Source organism: Falco naumanni, chromosome W (genome assembly GCF_017639655.2).
Source record: "Falco naumanni isolate bFalNau1 chromosome W, bFalNau1.pat, whole genome shotgun sequence".
In the NCBI taxonomy this organism is placed as follows: Eukaryota; Metazoa; Chordata; class Aves; order Falconiformes; family Falconidae; genus Falco; species Falco naumanni.
Window position 1 is genome coordinate 9,988,066 of NC_054079.1, and position 21,449 is coordinate 10,009,514.

General features: G+C 41.6%; 1 protein-coding gene across 9 annotated transcripts in view; it reads right to left on the reverse strand.

Annotated features, from left to right (window-relative positions):
- The window catches only part of LOC121080339 (erbin-like), a 116,784-nt gene extending 95,687 nt beyond the window's left edge, over nt 1-21,097 (reverse strand). For 5 of the 9 annotated variants that reach the window (XM_040578269.1, XM_040578271.1, XM_040578272.1 and 2 more), the window contains exon 1: nt 20,145-20,398. The gene's annotated coding sequence lies outside the window, so the exon portion shown is untranslated. Of the gene's footprint in view, nt 1-19,798; nt 19,989-20,144; nt 20,399-20,569 lie in introns of those variants that run through there. The other 4 variants (XM_040578267.1, XM_040578266.1, XM_040578268.1 and 1 more) reach the window with 3 other exon arrangements.
- Nucleotides 21,098-21,449: the final 352 nt, after the last annotated feature.

The following is a 21,449-nucleotide window of genomic DNA, read 5'->3' on the forward strand; positions in this document are numbered from 1 at the left end:
AGGAATGTGATCTCACCTCTAGAAGACAAGGAGACAGAGCGAACAGCAGAGAGTAGCCTATAGGGAACAGCATCTGGGCATGTGGACAATAGTTTGACCAATAACAAAGCTTTTAGCAGCACGTGTACAGAGTATAAACTTCTAAAAGATGTAATTAACTAACAATAAACATCTTTGCTTCACCATCCTTGCAAAGTCTGTGCCTCAATCGCCACAAATGGTGACCCCAATGTGCTGGTCAATAAGCCGTGGGCCATAAAAGCAGTCGGTGGCAACACCCAGCTGGAGCTGTTTGGTCCAGAACTCATCACCTCTACAGGTGAGCAGCTGGGGACGTTATGGGTTCACATATATCAAGTGAAGAAAAATCGATATGCAGTTTGATAATGAAAATACTGAAGAGGAGAGGGGTGAAGTATGACAAAGCAGCTGTGAAACTTTTGCTAGCCTGGCTGCGCAAGCAGGGACACGCTGCAGATGCCACAACAGCATTTCACACTCAGCTTTGGGAAGAAGCAGGAAAGATGCTTTTTGATGCAGCATCAAAGGCAGATTCTACGGCAACCTCTTCTTTGACAACGTGGGGCTTAAGTGGGAGGCTCACGGAGCCCCAAACTGATGGTGTAGCCCGACTAAACTAGAATCTGCAAAATCTTTGTGCACCCATCACCTACAAAAAAAAGGTAAGCAGTCGGGAACGATGGGAGGGAAGTTATCCCAAGATCAACAGCGCAACCTGGACGTATTGCGACAGCTGCTTGCAGCTCAGCAACAAGCTGTGACGGGTCCACAGCTAGTGACTCTGTTAGAACAGAACTGTAACAAAGTACCAGACTTTCCACCTGATGGCAATTTGCAAATTCCTGCCCAGCAAGCAGCAGACAATTGTATGATACTGCCACAGAGGGGGACTCTGTGGCAGGAATGCATTTAGCAACTTGGTGGCAAATTCTGGCTACTCTTTGCCAAGCATCGACTAATTCTACTAACAGTGCTAAACCAGAGTGGCAGCCTGTGCAATACGAGGCTGTTAAAGAGTTAAGCAAAGCAATGCAGGAAGGGGGGAATTCATAGTACATTCACTATGTCCCTTCTTGAAGGGATGGCAGAGCCTTATACGCTCACACTGCATGATCGGAAGTCATTGCTTTGTATGGTACTAACTGATACAGTATATGATGTGGTTATCTGATTTTTGTGAGCTATGTGTAGTGGCCTTGATTGAAAACCTTAATCAGGGAATTGCTGCTAACTATGAGCAGTCAGCTGGGGAAAATAATTGTGCCGATTCCGTGACTCGGACAAGGTATCCCAGGGACAAATATTTGCAATATTTGCAAATGAAGGAGATGGCTATTAAGGCACTCTGGATACCACACTGGAGTCTGGGAGAGCCTCTAGTGAGTCATTCACCACAGTCTTGCAGGGTCCTAGAGAGTCACATACTAACTTGATTGATTGGCTTCAGAATATTTTGCAACAACAAGTGGAGCATGAGGAAGCTCAGGGGTTGCTTTTAAAACAACTAGCTAATATAATGCTAATAAAGATTGCAAGTGAGCATTGCAGCTCTTTTGCAATCGCAACCTCAACATGTGTTAAATATTTATAACACAGAACTCACAGCAGACTGTAACTCTCAGGCTGAGTTCTGGAATGCAGCATAACACATTTTTACTTCTCTCATCTCTTCTGTAAGAATAGTACACGCCCTTAACTTGCTTAGTAAATTAGGCTGCTAGCTTGCTAAACAAAGTAATACTACAAATGCTACTTTTTTCAAGCTTATTAAGAGATATCAATTCTTACCGTCATATGTTGCTACAGAACTGAGTTGCTATTTATTTTTATTGTTAGCACAGGGACATGGGTGTGAAGACTTTGATGGGATGTATTGCATGAATCTGAGTGACCACTCTGAATCAATCCACAAAAGCATACAAAACTTAAAAGCCTTAAACAAAGATCTGCAGCAAAGCCAGGGGTGGGATGCCTTTGGTCTCTTCTCATGGCTGGGAAACTTTGGGCTATGGCTCAAAAGTATTACAGGATTTATTATCTTCAACCACCTTATTGATGTTTGCCTTATATCTCCCATGCCTTTTTTCCTGTATTCAGCGTTTAGTTGATTGTAACATAAATCAGGTCATGGTCACCCAGCTACACACAACCTTTGCCTCATCGCAATTCACAAGCAAAGAAGAGGAGGATAGAGAATGTCTGAAGATAGATGTATGAGAGGAGGATGGAGAATGTCTGATCAGACAGGAGATGAGAGAACAGCTGGGTATTGTGAAGGAAAGGAATATAAACATGGTTATCTAGTGTTTAATAGGTGTCTGCATGCTTGTAGTGATATATAGCTATGTAACTGCATGAATGGTTTCTGCCCTGAGCCTGGTGGTACATACAGCTGGAACTTGTATCGGGGCTCAGAGATATAAATATGACCTTCTCTGTACAATAAGGTGTCTCTGGTTACTTCACCAAAAAAAACCAAAAACCCAAACAAACAAAAATCGAGAAACAAACCCAACCAAAAACCAACCAAACAAATCACAAAGCAACCAGAACATTTCGAGAAACTTTTGTAGTTAACTTCTGCATTTAATTCCAGTAACAATCTAAATGTGTCCATTCAGCGGTTTGTTTAGTTCTAAGTTTTCATTGTATGCTTTCAGGTTCTCTGAAAAGCAGCAATAACAGTTGAACAATTATTTAAAGTAAAACTTTGTTCTACACAATTTCCACTTCCATGATTCAGAACAGAGGCACAGTGGAACATTCGTCCAAGTGCAAGATTTCAAGAGCTTTTAAGTAGGTTTTATCTTTTTCTTTTGGGATAGGAAACGTTTTGTAACAGCTTATATACAGAATATGCAAGTCAAAAAGTTTCTCATGCTCATTTATTTGATTAACAGTTTCTGTTAAGATATTTTCATAAAATTTCCATACCTTATTGCATGTTCTTATAAGTAATCATAAACCTATGTGTTGACCCCTCTGTATGAAATACGCTGATAACAGAAGTTTTACATTTTATGAACTGTAGAGGAATGAAGGCAGTGGGTTGATTAGCATTGATAATATGCAGCTGTGGCCTTGCTTCAAAGGCAGTGGGTTGATTGACATGGATGATGTGCAGCTGTAGCTCATTCCTGCTAAGTAGTTCAATAGCCCTGAGGATTGTGTGAGAAGGGGTTGGATGGAGGAGCAGCAGCAGTGTGGTCTAACCTCTGGAGGAAGGAGAAACAGCACAGACAGTAAAAGCCTTGTTGCAGCCTACTAGTTTGTTTGTGCTGCAACAATGAACCTGATTGAAATGTACAAATGTACACATAAAATAAGGCTAAAATTGGTAATTAAGTGATAGGAAAAAAGGAATGAACAGTCCATAACTTTAAAACAATTTTTTGTAATTGAAAAACAAAAAGGGGGAATTATAGAGGACAGACAGCAGGTTGTTTGACATTGATAATGTGCAGCTGTCATCCTGCAGCAAAAAAGTAAATAACATTGAGGAGTGCAAGAAGAAACAGAGGGAACAGAAACAAAGGAGGAATGTGATCTCACCTCTAGAAGAAAAGGAAACAGCATGAACAGCAGAGAGTAGCCTATAGCGAACAGCAGCTGGGCGCGTGGACAGTAGAGTTTGACCAATAATAAAACTTTTAGCAGTGCATGTACAGAGTATGAACTTATAAAACTGTAACTAACAAACAATAAACATCTTTGCTTCACCATCCTTGCAAAGTCTGCCTCAATCGCCACAAGCAGGTGCACAAGAAGCCAGGAGAGAGCAGAGCTAAGACAGCTGACCCGATCTAGCCAAAGGGATATTCCATTCCACAGAAAGTCATGCTCAGTACATAAACTCAGGGAAGTTGGCCAGGGCCTGCCAATAGCTGCTCAAGGACTGGCTGAGTGGTGAGCAACTGTATTGAGTATCACTTGTTTTTCCCCCTTGGAAATGAGGAGAGAGAGGATTTTCCCCATTACAATTACTGTTATTATTTTTATTATTTGTACCTTATTTTAATTATTAAGCTTATCTCAACCCATGAGTTTTACCTTTTTCCCATTCTCTTCCTCATCCCACTGGGGGGTGGGCAGTGAGCAAGCAGCTGCGTGATACTTAGTTGCAGGCTGGGGTTAAACCACAACTGTCCTTTCTGACCCCCAACACAGGGCACAAAGGGTTGAGATAACAGATCTGACCAGAGCGTCTTAAAACAAATTTGTTCTAAGCATTTACTATATTATTTTAGTAGTCACTGTCACAATGTTATTTGCTACATATGATCTCAGGGTTGCGTTATGGAACGCTTGCAGTATATATTCCCTATTACACTGTTTATCATCCTTGTGGTGTACTTACTGGCTTATAGTACTTATACTTAATAGACTTGCTGGTCGAGAAACTAATCTGGTATGTGTACTCAGCACTGTCATCACCTCTGCACTTTGGGAGCCATTTAGTGGGAACTATTAATAATTACACCTTTTGCCTTTTCTCCTCAGATAGTCAACCTATAGGGGAGACACCTTCCTTCTTCAGGCTAATCACAGAAGCATTTACGAATTTTGAAACTTTTGAATATCCTTAGTATGTTGAGACAAACCTATTGCTGGTCCTGGTCCTATTGCTAAGAATGCTGAATGTAGTTCAGATCTTGTTTAGGATTAAGCAACTATGTGCAGCTATTCCAACCCCCACAATCAGTGATGCAACTGAACCTGAGGACCAACCTGCGCCAGTATCAGTTGCCCCTATACTCAAGAAGAAACGGACACAAAACCCAGCTCCTTTAGCAAAGGAAGACGAAGCAGGGTCATCACAAGAACCAGAGGAAGATGCAGAACAAGAGGCAACCACTCAATCCCTATCCCTGAATGAGCTGCAGGATATGCAAAATTATTTCAGCTGTCACCCAGGTGAGCACATTGTCACCTGGTTGCTCCAACACTAGGATAATTGGGCTAGTAGCCTGGAATCAGAGGGAAGCCAAGCAGCTGGGATCACTTTCTAGGGAAGGGGGCATTGACAGGGTAATTGGAAGAGGGACACAAGTCCTCACCTCTAGAGGTGACTCCTGTCAAGCGTGAAGGAAAGGTATCCCCTCAAGGAGGATATTACATGTCACCCAGGCAAGTGGGCCACCATGGAGAGAGGTATCCAGTACCTGAGGGAATTAGCCATGAAAGAGATTATTATGACCAGGATGATCCACAGTTACCCACAGATCCTGATGAAGTACAATGCACATGACCCACGTGGTGGAAATTTGTACAGAGCACATCATTGTCACATGCCAACTTGTTGGCAGTAGTGAGCTGGAGAGACAAAGCACCACCAACAGTGGATGAACTGGTTCTCCAACTCCAGGAATATGAAGACAAACTCTCTCTTTCCCTCACCTTGGCTGTGGAGAAACTGGTCCAGTGACTTGATAAAGATAGATCCTACTCCCCACCTGCATAGACCCACAGCTCAGCTATTAACAGCAAGCACTCTTCTACTCAAGAGGGAGGATATAGGGGTACACACCACAGGGTACCCTGTGGGTTTACCTGCAGGACCACGGAAAGGACACGAGGAGGCGGGATGGAAAACTTACCTCAGCCCTGGAGGCAGTTACATAAATTGCAAGGAAAAAAAACAAATCACAAATAGCGGTTCTTCCAGGAAGGTTGCTGCTCCAGTCTCCCAGAGCGGAAGGGCTGATCTTACTCTCAAGTCTATGAAAAGGAATAATAATCCATTTTTGCAAGATATAACTGGGCAGGGCTGCTCTGCGCTACAGCAACTCTCTGCCCTGTTAGAGAATCCTATGACCAGGACTAGAAGAGCCCTGCCTCCAGCCAGGTAGAGGACAGGGACAACTGGGTTTACTGGACTGCGTGGATCCAACGGCCTGGCACATCAGACCCACAGGAGTGCAAGGCTCTAGTAGACACTGGCGCAGTGTACTCTAATGCCATCAAGCTATACAAGGGCAGAGCACATTAGTATTTCTGGAGTGACAGGGGGATCCCAACAGCTAACTATCTCAGGAAAAAGTATTTCAAGGACCCGAAAGGGTACCAGTGGGCTTTTAGCATAGCTGCCTTAGAGATGGAGGAAATTAAGCAGCTGTCTACCTTGCCTGGTCTCTCAAAGACCCTTCTGTTGTGAGGTTGCTGAAGGTCAAAGAACAACAGGTGATGATCTCTACCACAGCAGTGCACCAGCAGCATCACACCAACCACGACTCCCCAATTCCCATCCATAAGCTGATTCTTTGACTGGAGAGCCAAGGAATGATCAGCAGGACCCACTCACCCTTTAATACCCCCATATGGCCAGTGCGAAAGTCTAATGGAGAATGGAGACTAACAGTGGACTATCGTGGCCTGAATGAAGTCCTCACACCACTGAGTGCTGCCATACCAGACATGCTAGAACTTCAATATGAAATGGTATCAAAAGGCAGCCAAGGGATATGCCACTACTGATATTGCAAATGCATTATTCCCAATCCCTTTGGCTGCAGAGTGCAGGCCACAGTTTGCCTTTACTTAGAGGGGCTTCCGATACACTTGGAATTGACTACCCCAGGGGTGGAAACACAGCCCTACCATCTATCAAGGACTGATCCAGGCTGCAGCTCCAGAACACATGCAATACATTGATGACATCATAGTGTGGGACAACACAGCAGAAGTTTCTGAGAAAGAGGAGAAAATAGTCAAAAACCTTCTGAAAGCTTGTTTTGCCATAAAACAAAGTAAAGTCAAAGGACCTGCACAGGAGATCCAGTCTTCAGGAACAAAATGGCAAGATAGAGCTCATGAGATCCCAGCGGATGTGATCAACAAAATACTAGTTGGTGGAAACATTACTGTTAAGAAACAAACTCAGGCTTTCTTAGGCTTTGTAGGTTTTTGGAGAATGCACATTCCAGATTACAGTCTGATTATAAGCCCTCTTTATCACGTGACCCTAATGAAGAATGATTTTAAATGGGGCCCTGAGCAATGACAAGCCTTTGAACAAATTAAACAGGAGACAGTTCAAACAGTAGCCCTTGGGCCCATTTGGACTGGGCAAGATGTAAAGAATGTGCTCTACACCACAGCCGGGGAGAATGGCTCTACCTGGAACCCATGGCAGAAAGCACCAGGGGAGATTTGAGGTTGATCCTTGGGCTTTTGGAGTCAGGGATAGAGAAGATCTGAGGCCCACTATACTCCAATTGAAAAAAGAGGTATTGGCAGCTTATGAAGGGGTTCGAGCTACTTCAGAAATGATCAGTACTGAAGCAAAGCTCCTTCTGGCACCCTGGTTACCAGTGCTGGGCTGGATGTTTAAAGGGAGGGCTTCCTCTACACATCACAGAAGTGATGCTACACTGAGTAAGTGGGCTGCATCGAGCCCATTATGTGATCAAATAGGAAATCCCAGTTGTCCAGGAATCTTGGAAGCGACCATGGACTGGTCAGAAGGCAAAGGTTTCTGAATGTCACCAAAGGTTGAGATAACAGATCATGCAATAACAATGGTGGAAGCAACCACCAGATGGTTGGAAACATACCCTGTGCCCCATGCCACTACCTGGAACACTATCGTGGGCCTTGAAAGACAAGTCTTATGGTGACATAACACCCCAGAAAGAATTGAGTCAGACAACAGAACTCATTTCCAAAACAACCTCATAGACACTTGGGCCAAAGAGCATGGCACTGACTGAGTATATCACATTCCCCATCTTGCATCAGCCTCTGGGACTATCTAACGATTCAATAGACTGTTAAAGACTACATTGAAAGCAATGGGTGGTAGAACTTTGAAACACTGGGATACACATTTAGCAAAGGCCACCTGGTTAGTCAACACCAGAGGATCTGCCAACCAAGCTGGTCCTGCCCAATCAAAGCTTTTATGTACTGTAGAAGGGGATAAAGTTCCTGTAGTGCATCTTAAAAATATGCTTGGGAAAACAGTCTGGGTCATTCCTACTCCAGGCAAAGGCAAACCCATTTATGGGATTGCTTTTGCTCAAGGATCTGGGTGCACTTGGCGGGTAATGTGGGAAGATAGGGAAGTTTGATGTGTGTCTCAAGGGTTCTGGGTGAGAATAGCCAATGAACCGAATTGTGATGTGAATTGCTATACAACACTGTATATTATCACTTCTATGGTAGCTATGTGCCCATTGCCGCACTGAGCACCTTGTGGCACCCATCTCTGCCACTCTGGATTTGGGGATCTGAACCTGACTCCCTTTCGATCACCACATTATTAAAGAATGAACTTTGATGAGACCAGACCAGTGCAGCAGTAATGGAATCAGAACTGGCTTCAACATACAACAATCCAACACCACACACTATCTTAATTGCTGGCTGGAGTTAAACCACAACAGGGAGGAATACAAACATGAAGTTATGCAAAAAAACCCCAAACCAAAACCCAAAAACCCCACCCAAAAACCCAAACACATACTTAGGTTCAGGGTCAATTCCTATTTACCATGCTCTAGATTATTACAGATAGACTATCACAAATTAAGTAGACACGTGAGGGAAAGAAAAAAGTTCAATTATTTCATGCTCATTTGCAAGGTCAACAGACACTTTGGTTTTTATTTCTTAACTAGACTGTGAATGCATTTTTTATAATTCCTCTCAAATATGCAGAAGATATCCTTTTGGAAACCACCTTAAGGAAAGAATTCACTGTCTCCAGATCCTGCATACGTTAATCCCTATACTACATGGTTTGAAAGAAAGACACATTAGTTATCTTCTTGAATATAACATTCAAAGTAATTTGGGACTTAATATATTCTGCTGAGCTTTGTTTCCATCCTAGCACCATAAGAAAAGAAATTATCTTTCAAGTAATCACTATTTCCTCTGATGTGCTACATGAAATACTTATCAGTCAACCAGAAGATAAGCAGTTATTTTGCAGATTAAGGAGCAGGACATACAAATAGACAACTACTGGCATGAGAAAGTTTTAAAAACATCCTTAAGCAGATAAGCTATTTGACACATTACCACTCCAATAAGCAGGCAACATACAGCAAGGCTTCTCTTGCAGAAGTAATAGTCACCAATACTGGCATGACTGAAGAAGGAAAACAATGTACACAACTTGAGTATTCGTCATACAGTGCCTCTAAAATTCATTACAGGAAACAGCAATGTAAACTCAGATCAAGAAGTTAATTTTACTTGAGACTATAGGAACTGGGATACTTTCCTCCATTATGGGACAACTACTCACTAGTGCTTTTCCACATCGCTCCCACTCTAATCTTTAGAAGCACAGTATTAAAGAGTCTTAAAATGCTGATATCAAAGCAAGAATATTTTTTTTTTCTGTCTACCTTTTGCCAGTTTTCAGGGAGAGATGAGAAAAGGACCAGTAATTTTGTTACCCGCACTTTATGAGTGCGGGACAGCCAAGTGTACATGGCCCCACGGCACAGTCACAAGACACCTTCACACCAGTGTGGTAAATTTCCCAGATTTTAGGATTATGAAACTAAATGCCTCCTGTTCTTCCATCCCCTGCCTCCTAAATTATGTTACACCTTTAATCCCTCCACAACTGAAGGTAGTTCTGCATTACCCATCCAAGATTAAAGAGTAAAATATAATAATGTCACTCCACATTATCAGTTACAGATATTTCTAATTGCATCATTCTACTAGTGACAATACATAATATATGAACTTGTTTACTAATCACACCAACTGCCCATCACTTGTCAGTTTTCCATTCACAGTAGCCTTGGGGTCTAACTTGAAAGCAGAGCATCCCACATGCAAGCACTGTTGACCTACACATTTCAATCAAGAGATCCCTACTGACAATCAAAAATATAAAGCCACCAGAAATCCCTAGGAACTAAAGGAACTAGGTACAAAAGTCTGAAAAGCAAGTACTCTGGAAGGTAGCTTGCAGGGGAAGGAGAAAAAAAAAACAAAAAACCCCAACCAAAACCAAACACTACTTAATGCCCTCAGCAACAAAGGACCGAGCAGCTCCCCACTCCTTTCCCAATTTCAGTTCTTACTGCAGTTTGTTATTTCCCATCAATACAGCAATTACAAACTATTTTAGATAGGCATGAAATTCCCAGTCTACTGTCCAAAGTCTAGAAGTCAACATGCATATGGCAAAAAAAAGCAGGAAAGATAGAGAGCAGTACACTTTATATCTGCCCCAAAAAGAGACATAACTGGGTAAGCATTCCAGTTTTTAACTGCACTTTTGATTTTTATGGAATGATTACTAAGGAACAAATCAGTGATGAAGAAAAAGTTTAGATTTACTGTGATTGAGTAAGAATACTCTAACCTGGCAACTGGAACTCAAAAAGCAAGTGAATTCCCATTGTGCTTAATCTAAACTAGAGACCACTAAAGAAAGAGCAAGCCCTGCTTTCCCCTATTCACACCTGCCTTTTATTAAGTCTAGGGTTTGCTTAAACACACCATGAGCATGATCAGCAACTGACCCAAAAAGACTAATCCTGCAAGATATTGGGGGAGTTTTGAGGTGGGTTTTTTTCCTAATTAATCAGCTTGTTAATCAACTCACTCACTGACTCTCAGTACCAAGTCTTCACAAATGAAGCAAAGGACCCACACAGGAAGAAGAGAGGAGGAAGCATACTGCCTACTGTTGAAGTAAATTCAGGAGATTCCAAGACTATATATTCAGTCACGGTCTTTCTAAATTAAGACTTCTTTAAATTAAAGGTGATAACTTTGTTATTGATCTTTTTCTCTTAGTATCAAAAAGAATCAACCAGTAAAGACAAGAAGTTTGAGGAGGGGTCAAGGGAACAATTTAAACAGAAATTAACCATGCCAAATCTCTCAGTCCTACAGGTACTTCAGGCAACTAAGAAACAGCAAAGATACTCAGTCAGGTTAGTAAACAGTTATACTCCAGACAGTGATTACATCAGCAGTTTCAGTTCTGAACTCAATGCACAACACGAAGAAATATTTGCAGGATGTGGTCTTAAGTGGAGGACATTCTTGCTCAGCAAGTGCTAAGTGCTATACGTATTTTTGCAAGAAGTCAATTACTTGCCTACAAAGCAATGCTTTACATTTAAAAAAGGCTTGAAGGAATGGAACTACAGTATACACTGTAGTAAAGTGAAGTAAAAAAAAAAAGGACAAGAAAAAAAACCAGTGATTAAAGACTTATTTCTCTCCCATCCCATAACACTTTCTTTTAACCTGCTCCATCAGCAGGGCCATAATCTTTCCCTTAAGGCATCACAGACTGCTGCAAAAAACAATTCAGTAACACTAAGGTTGTGAAAGACTACAGGACATTCGAAATCTTGACGATACCACTCCCACAGATTTCTCACAGGAAAATCCAACAGAAAAGTTTGCCTGCTCCACTGCTTTTCTCTAGCAAGAGTAGCATTGCTAAAAGCACACAGGAATGCCATGATCCTCAGCACTTAAGCTTCGCTTCACTGCCGCAAGACAAAATAAATGCTCCTTGAAAAAGAGGAGCTCGCCCAGATAAATACAAATCTAAGAGTAAATTATTCTCATCTAAGTCTATCAAAATCTATTTTAAGTCCATCAACGCTACAGGCTTGGGGAAGAGCGGCTGGAAAGCTGCCTGGCAGAAAAGGACCTGGGGGTGTTGGTTGACAGGCAGCTGAACATGAGCCAGCAGTGTTGCCCAGGTGGCCAAGACCACCAATAGCATCCTGGCTTGTATCAGAAATAGCGTGGCCAGCAGGACTAGGGAAGTGACTGTCCCCCTGTACTCGCCACTAGTGAGGCTGCACCTTGAATACTGTTTAGTGAAGGGCCCAAAACCAAACAAGGAAGATATTGAGGTGCTGGAGCGTGTCCAGAGAAGGGCAACAAAGCTGGTGAAGGATCTGAAGCAAAAGTCTTATGAGGGGCAACTGAGTGAACTGGGGTTGATTAGTGTGGAGAGGAGGCTCAGGGGGGACCTTATTGCTCTCTACAACTCCCTGAAAGGAGGCTGTAGGCAAGCGGGGAGGAGGTCTCTTCTCCCAGATAAGAAGCAACAGGACAAGAGGAAACAGCCTCAAGTGCCAGAGGAGGTTTAGATTAGATATTAGGAAAAATTTCTTCACTGAAAGGATGGTCAAGCATTGGAACAGGCTGCCCAGGGAGGTGGTGGAATCACCATCCCTGAAGGTGTTTAAAAAAAATGCATAGATATGGCATGTAGAGACATGGTTTAGTGGTAGACTTGGCAGTTCTGGATTAACAGTTGGACTTTATGATCTCAAAGGTCTTTTCCAACCTAAATGATTCTATGTTTTTATAGTATTTCTATTGTTTACTTTTTTATTTAGATTAAACCTCTGGTACTGGACCCAAAACATTAAAGTCTACATTAATAACAATACGTGGGAAGAACAGGATTTTCTAATAGCCATAGAAAGCTCCCTTCCCCAGAAAGCATCATTCAGAAAAAAGTATCCTAAAATAAAAGGCACAAATAAGATGCACTACAATTAAATAATAGTATACTAATAGTAAAGCTCTGATCATTTCTCCCATATTAAATCTCTGATCTTATCTATCAGAATCAGAGCTGGATGGTTTGCCAAATTCAGAGTTCCAATTGATTTCCCCTTCCTGTCACATTCCCAGAAAGGATGGAAACTCAGATATAATCATCAGTCCTTGATTTTTACCTTGTTTTTAATAGTTTTCCAACATCCATATGTGAACCAACAAAAGTGACCTTAAAGTAAAATTCTAGGTTTATTCCAAATATTATTTTCTAGCATTCTTCGCTTGATTCCCTCTGCCTGTAATTCCTCCCCAAAAAAGATATTGACTAAAGAATTAATGAACATTCTTCATTACTTATACATGATTATTTATTCTAGGTTTACTAAAGCACAACTAAAATTATATAGAGGCTGGATACCTATGAATCAGAAAGCTGTTAACTTTTGAATGTTCTTCCTCAGTAATGAACTTTATTGCCAACCAAAAAAAATTATAAAACACCTCAGAATTTAAATGACCTGCAGCTCGAGGGTTAACATCACATATGATTATGTGACCAGAAGTAACCCAAAATGACTACATTCTCCTAAAAGGAGCTAACTACCAAGCTGACATTCCCGGTCACCACAGATTAATTTGCCACAGCAAGCAAATGGACCAGCAGCAGGCTATCAGGGCACATGAACAGCTGTCTGCACATCCATCGCCTCCTTCAGGTACACCTACCAGTGTGGCCAAAGTAGAAACTAAGTAAATTCAACACCTGCATGTAATACTCTGTAGCATAAGTATGGAAGGTGAATATTTACAGAGCATTTAAGTCGTGAAAGAGACTGCCATACTTTTCAGTCTACTTTTACTGAAAAAACCAGGCCTCAATCTTGTAAATGCTTCTGCAGCCAAGCTTTTTGTTTGTTTTAACCACAAGCATGCATAAGCACATGCAGATTATTAGAGTATAGCATTTCCCCAGAGGAAACCCCACACACACTATATTTTACATTAATATAATTATTTAAGAGTTCTCTGATACCCAGTTTCAAATATAAACCTCTATCCTATCTTCAGGGTTACCTGAAAGTAAAGACGGAAGACCTGCAGTAATTGATCAAATTGCTGACAATTGGGATCATCATCTAAACTATCATTTCTCCCCTCAAGGGGGTTAATTCCAGGATGACTACAGTCACACGTGGGGAAAAAGAACTGCAGTTCTCAAACAGTTTCTTTACAGCCTCCCACACATCTTCCAGACAAGCCTGGAAACACTTTCCACCATCCAAACACTTAAAATTATATCCATAGTAATTCTGGATGACTGAACCTATGACTGACATTCATAGGCATCTGGCACTGCAGTTCAGACATTTGTTTAGATGTATTGATGCAACTTGAAGCATCTATGCCCTCTCCTCTCCATCCTAGGAGGCTTTGAAAGTTTTAGAAGATATGTACTGAAAAACTCCAAAGACAAGGAGGACAAGGAAGGCTGAAGAATTTCTGCAACTGTACTAAACTTAGACCCCACAATTAGGGGACAGAGGACTATGGAAGAACATGAAACTTTTCTTCCAGAACTGTCCCTACACAGGTGCTACAGGAACTTCCCATGCCAACTAGAGCTGAAACCTGATGAAAAGGCTCTAAAGGCAGCAGCAAGACTTAAAGCACAATATGTCAGACACCAAGACAGGTACTGTTTTTCAACCACCCTTCTGCAGCTACCTTTAACAAACTAATAGAACTTCAAATATTTTTAATTCAGTTATTAACATTGGAGATTTCCCCACCAAGGAGAATAAGCCCCTGGCCACTTTAGAGGGAGATACCATCCACTTCAAGTTAAAGTTGTTTTAGAAATGTTTTACTTCAAGTATTTGTAACTTTTAGTAATACTTCAAACCTCCTTTACTCCTAAAGCTAGCCACAGACAACTGACACAAGTAGCAGACACTGAGCACTAAAAACTCACAGAAAGACAACTACACCCCAAGCATCTACTTCAGAAGTACAATTTGAAGTTCAAGAGAACACAAAGCTGGACACACAAAAAAAAAAAAAGTATTTCCTTCCTAGCTGTTCCTAGAAAGGAAATTTTACTCAAATAGCTGCAGTCTCCTCCACTGGAAGTGTGAGAATCTAAAATAGTCAGACAACTCACTACCCAGACCATGTTTATGCATCTCTGCTCATTCCACCCCAGCCAACTTCATGATGGGGTCTACAAGACATGAAGCATAGCACTGTACATGTTGAACTATACAAACCTGGAGAATTCAGTGTACTTAAACTTTTGTGATTGGAAAGGGAGCTCATGTACCTAGTGAATTCTTAACTGATCACTCTGAGGATACAGATTTGCAGTTTCTTCCAGTTATTATTCTCACAATGTTCATCTAAATAAGAGAATCTGAAAGAATGTTTGCTTTTAATAGTTTTACTTTGCATATAACATAGCTTTATACTTGCAGAATTAAATTATGCAAAAGTGTGAAACAAAAGTTTCAGAAGCCATAGCTCTATTTACAAAAGATTTGAGGGTATATAATATTGGATATTTTAAAACTGAGAAGCTATAAAAAAGTTGTGCATTTTGGAATCACCTTCTTTCTGGTAGCTTTACTATTTACAGGGACAGAAGTTGTCCTTACTATCATAAGTAATCTTTAGGGTCTATACTGTGGCTAATCATTGGAGAGATATGGAACAGAGAAAAGCACAAAGCATTCCCCCACCTTATTTAATCAACAAAGTTGTGCAAAAGACTTGTTAACTAACATTTTCTTGGCCATGCCAAAAAATAGGACAGAAAAGTATGGCTTATCCTATTCATTATCTACCGAAGGGGATAAAGAGGGGAGGAGAGTACACACTATCTTTTCTAACAAGATTCAGCCTTCAAATGCAAGAAACTCTAGAGGCTTCTGACATTATTACAACTTCCAGGACAGCCACGGCAGCCAAGATAGTTCATATTGTCCCCAGACTCCGCTTACTTATCACTCCTTGTTCCTATATATAACAATCACTTAGTATCAAGTATCTACAAATTAGTTCTGGATACAGAACTAATCTACTTTTCAACTTAAACTACCTTAGGGAAGTTAGTCACAATGCTGATGTTCTCCAACATAAGTACACTTCAGTTTGGCTTCATTAAAATGAAGAGGTTTGTTTAGTGTTATTTCTCAATCATCCAAAGTCACAATGTATTTTTAAAGGTGGAAGGTGCAATTTAATGTTGAAATATCATGCTCCTGTATCACCTTCAGGGGAAGTACAGGTGAAACTAAACAAAGAGTAATAAGCCAAATGCTCATTGAAATTTAAGCATCATAGAAGTACTTGAAAAAAAAACTGGTAACTAATGAGGAAGAACAGCAGAAAGAAGAAAATTATCCTAATTGCCATATAATAAAAATACTATCAATTCCAGCGTAACAATATTAACTTTTTCCATTTTTCTTACGCAGAAGATGAAATTTATAAATCTCTCCTAAATCAGCATCCTCACTCTCAAAACTTAACATTTATAAGGTTTTACTCACAATACATGAACATTGTATTCTTAATTAGAAAGGCTGTATTTCAGCAATTTTTTTTACAACAAAAAAACCCCTTCAGAAAACCCCATACCAATCTTGTCATTACAGCAGTCAAGTTTCTCTCTGTATCACCTGTTCCCTTATGATCTTAAGCTCAGTAGAACTGCTTAACAGTTAATTATTACTGAAGCATCCTAGGCAGTATTATTTAGGTCCACTAATTTTTACTGATATTTACTCAGCAGGAGATCATGTGCCAGCTGTGTTGATACAGCAGGCTCTGCGTGCCACCTTCACAGTTGGAAACTGCAGTGGCACACTGCAGCTGCTCCAAAAGATGAAGAGAACTGTAAGGATTACGGTAAATCCATGTTTGAAGCTTTGACAAGCTCCCACCCTGCCAAAAAAAGTATTTCTTGTCCAGAAGTGGACTAGAGTCTGCCATGTGAGTAGCCACAGAACTGTTCACAAGTTACCCACAACACTAAAGTTCCTAACACTAAGTTCCAAAGACACTAAGCTAGTACTTTAATAGGTTACCACAAATATTGCACTTACTTAAGTGTGAAAAAAAAATTATTTATGGACTATTTACTACATAAACTGATAAACACGTTACCCTTAATGTTTTCATTCTGATGTGAAAAGTGTTGTCTGACATCTTGTTTTACCTAAAAGTTGACAAAGGTAAAATAGTGAGGCTTCTAAATCTTCATTTTCTAGATAATTCACATTTAACTACCTATATCACCTATCAACATCTGTATACTCACATAGGAATACTATTTTCATATTGTCCTGCTTCCAGCTGGGATAGAGCTAGTTTTCTTCCTAGTAGCTGGTGCAGTGCTGTGTTTTGGATGTGGTATGAGAACAATGTTGATAGCACACTGATGTTTTTAATAGTTTCTGGGTAATGTTTATACTAAGTCAAGGACTTTTCAGTTCCTTGGGCCCTGCCATCGAGAGGGCTGGAGGGGCACTGGAAATTGGGAGGGGACATAGCCAGGACATGTGACCCAAGCTACCCAAAGAGGTATTCCATACCATATGGTGTCATGCTGGGTATATAAACTAGGGGAAGCTAGCCAGGGTTAAACCATGACACATATCCATAAGAGTAGCTTTTCCATCAACTCAACTAGTTACTCATTCAGAATAGGTTAGATTTGTAATTCCTCTATGTGGAGTAAATGTCAGACCCTCCTTTAGCAGATTAGGTTATTCCATAGGGAGAATCTACAGAAAAGATGACATATCAAACATTTAATCTTTATGTAACATTTTCCCTAGAAGATTTTCCTTTTTGCTTGGGAGCAGGAAGGACGACAACAAAACAAGAAAACAAAGCAGACAGCCAATGATTCATTACACTCCTACAGGAAAGCTGAGTTGAGGAATTTGCTTCCATCCCCTTCTATTTTTAGAACCTACAGTAACATGGTACCTTTAATGTATGTTACACGTGTGCAAGCCTTCCCTTAGCTTTGATGTTCCAAGCATTGCACTCTATGCCTAGGACCACAGACTCTAAACAAATTCCACTGAAGACAAACCATAACATTGTTTTCTTATACCACCAGCTTAATACACTAGGCAACTTTCAATCAATAACACTTTCTCCATAGAGTCCCCTAATCCATTCTATATGAATGTGATGTGCAAACAGATACCCTATTGAGTACTGCATTTATACCAAACATTATCTACTCGGCAGCTTATTCATAAGACAAGTCTATTCATATTTATACTAATATGAAAATCATTCTCATGATAATCATACTCCATAGTATGCCATATGCTGCAATTTCTCTTTGCAAGTATACCTACTTAAAATTACCAATGTTTATATGAGTTTAATTTAATTCACGCACAAGAAACAGCCAGGTCAAAAGAATATTTCCCTAATCAATCAACACATACCTATGAAAGTGTTGTTTCAAACAACATGAGCTACCATATGTATACTTAAATTATTTTATTCATAATATGACTATCAACGTCATCTTGATTTTTAGTGGAGACAGTTCATCTCAAGAAAGAACGCACTCCTTCATAACTCCTAAACTATATTAATGACATGAATGGAATTCTACAATATAACCATTAGCTGTAAAAGCAGTACTGAATTACATTTTAAACATTACAAATGGCTTTATCCACAGCTACCATGGTGACAAGACACCGACGTAAAAAGTTGTGGCTCCACTAAAAGGATCTATTCTTCTACACAACATTGAAAAATATCAAGTGCATCATGAAAAATGCAAAAGGTCTAAAAAGAAACAAAAAATTGCATCCATTAAGAACATAAGGTTTACAACTAAATTTGTCATTGCTACAAACCTCCCCCTCCCACCCCCCAAAAAAAAAAAAAAAACAACCAACCACAAACAAAAACCCAAAACCTAACACAAACCAACCTCAAGTTATCATTCAGACTGCTTTGGAAAGTGATCATTCAGACTGCTTTGGAAAGTGATCATTCAGACTGCTTTGGAAAGTGATCATTCTTTGTAAAAGGATTACCCCATTTAGACTTCATTGCTTTTCTGCCAAGCATCAGCCATATAAGGAAACTGAAGTTCACTGCCATTTATTTTGTTCAGCCCTTTCAGATGTCTACTAAAAATAACCTTTATTGCTGCCTAGAAAGGTAAGTCTATAAATTGCAAGCTAAATCATTTACTTCTTATCAGCCATAGAAGCCAATTTAGGTCAGTTAAACGTTAATTTGTTTTCCTCACACTATATCAAACAGATGGAGCTGGATTAATAACTTTCCTCACACACTACGTTACTTGGTGCTGTTAAAGAACTACATATGTAGGAGTGTTAAAAAAATTTGCATAAAATTACTTTGTTCGAGTCTCACAAATACCAACACATCTCAGACACTTGAGAGACTGAAGCACACACATCCTATCTGACCAACATGCTGCTTTTGAGTTTGTCAAACAGGAACAAAAATTTAAATAAGCTAGCACAGAACTATGGCTTCTGGCTCATTTTTAAAGTTCACAGTACAAGAAATTCCTCGCCTTCATGAAAAAAACCTAACCAATAACTGCCTCTGACGCATGTGAAATGAATCTGTGGTGAGTAATACTGCATTCACTACATACAACTAGTTAGTTGGCATAACAAGCACCAACAGTACAAAACCTTACATCAAAACTTTGCATTTAGTTTCCCCCTCCAACGGCTTCAAACAAAACTCCTTTAAAAAAAATGATAAAGGAGAAAGTGGTCACCAAAACCAAACACCATGTTAACTCAGAGGTTCAACTACATATACCTTTAATAAGTCAGACCACTAGCTAGCTTGCTTTTAAAAAAAAAAAAAAAAAATGGAGGTTAAGATAAACGTGCAAGGATCAAAATACAACACAGATCTCTCCTATACAAGCTGAAAAATATGCAGTCCAACTCGTCATCTTAAGGACAGAGATAGGGTAGAGGGGAGAAAGAGAGGTGGTGGCAGCAGTGGAGAGGAAAAACGACATTTGCAGAGGAATACGAGGGTACATTTTCATAAAGAAATTTAACAGCTATCTTGAAGACGACCAGCTAGATATTCCAGAACACAAAGTGAAAGACCAACAAAGTGAAAGGCAAATACAGGGAGCGCCAAGCCTCAAGATCTTTCGATTAAATAAAAGAGACTACCTCCTTTACAACTTTCTTATTTTGTAAGAGCTTAATTATACTTGCAGGGTTACCGATCATTTCGGAAGGGAAGGAACTGAAGTACGGTCACAGAGTCCATCAGTTTCAGTTAAAAATGAACAAAGAAACTTCTGTGTCTGAGGAGCTTAAAAACTTTCGATCTCCCCAGACTCTTTCTTCAACCTCCATGATTAGGTCCATAGAAACAGCATTTCGGCAAGAGAGAGAGAAACACAAAGGACAGCTAAACTACACAGGGCAGAAAACACAAAAAGATAAAGCCCAAAACCAGGATATCAAAGCGAAGAGTAAACTTCCTTTTTCCCCACTTCCTTAGCAGAGGAAGGACTTTTCGGTTGTTGTTGCTGCTGCTCCCCAAGCCTTTACCATTTAATTTACCGTTGTCAAGCACCTAAACCAGGTTCAGCAGGCAGGAGTTTCTTCCGACCCCAAGGAAATATATTAAATCAAATCGAATTTTCTTCTCGTTAAAGGGGAAGGGGGAGGAGGAAGCAACAGCTTTGGACAAGGACGGGGGTGGTTGCGGAGCGTGCGACGTGCGAGGACGCCAGAGGAGCCGGGCTCCTCCCGGCCCCTGCCGCCGGCAGCATCGGGGTCTGCTCCACTGCCGCCCGACTGAAATAATACCCGGCGTCAAGACCGCAGCGTTCCCCGCCACCCAACCACCCGCCACCGCCCTTCGCCCGCCTGCCTCCCCAGCGCGCTCAGCGTTGCTACTCCACCCCCAACTCCTCACCCCGAACCGCGCTGTCCGGGAGCGCAATGCCGCCTACAAGCCTGAGGGGAGCGGGATGACTTCCTACCTCACCTGCCCGCACTGCCGCCCTCTCTCCCCGCCTTCTTTCGCACGCTTCCCTCTTGCTCCCTCCGATTCAGCCTCCCACTCCCCTCCCCGGCCTCAGCGGGGACCTGGAGAGACGGCAGAACTATGGAGTAGAGAAATACCCTGGGCGGGAAGGAACGGGGACGGTAAGAAGACGCCACAGCGCACACCGTCACCCAGGCTAGGGGAGGTACCGCAGCGGCGAGGGTGAGGAGCGGGAGCGGGCACGCGCAGCGATCACGCCCACACCGATCACAACAGAAGGAGGAAATGAACGAGCGGATGCCGCCGCTGCCAGGCCTCACTAGCTTCCGCTCTCCCTGCACTGATGAGGATCTGAGTAGCAGCGGAGGCAATCCCGAACCAGGAGCGTCGTGAGGAACGGGCCACTGCAGCCAATGACGCTCAGTGGGGGGCGGGAGTACGCTGTTGAGGAATGGAGCAAGGTGGGAGCTGGGAGTATTGGCGCGGAGGAAAGGGGCCGCGGGGCAAAAGGCAGGGAAGGGGCGGGGGCGTGAGCGTGAGGGGGCGGTGGGGGCCTGGGAGAGCTAACCGGGAGAGGTGGGAGTGGTGCGCTGCGCTGGGGATGTGTCCTGGGGCTACGTAACGTACCCTCCCGCCTCTGCTTGATGGGCGGCCCAGGCCAGGCCGTGGCGGGTGCCTGCGGAGCCTTTCCTGCCCCGGTAACCTCATGGAACTGAGGGACCCCTGCTCTAGGATGTAATAAGTAACTAAAGGTAATTTGCTGATCAACCAAGTTAAGCAAGAGGAAGGAACCCATTGTGGTGGTCTTAAGAACTTCCTATTTAACAAGAAGAGACATGTCCACAATGTGATCTTGCTACACCAAACATGGGAAC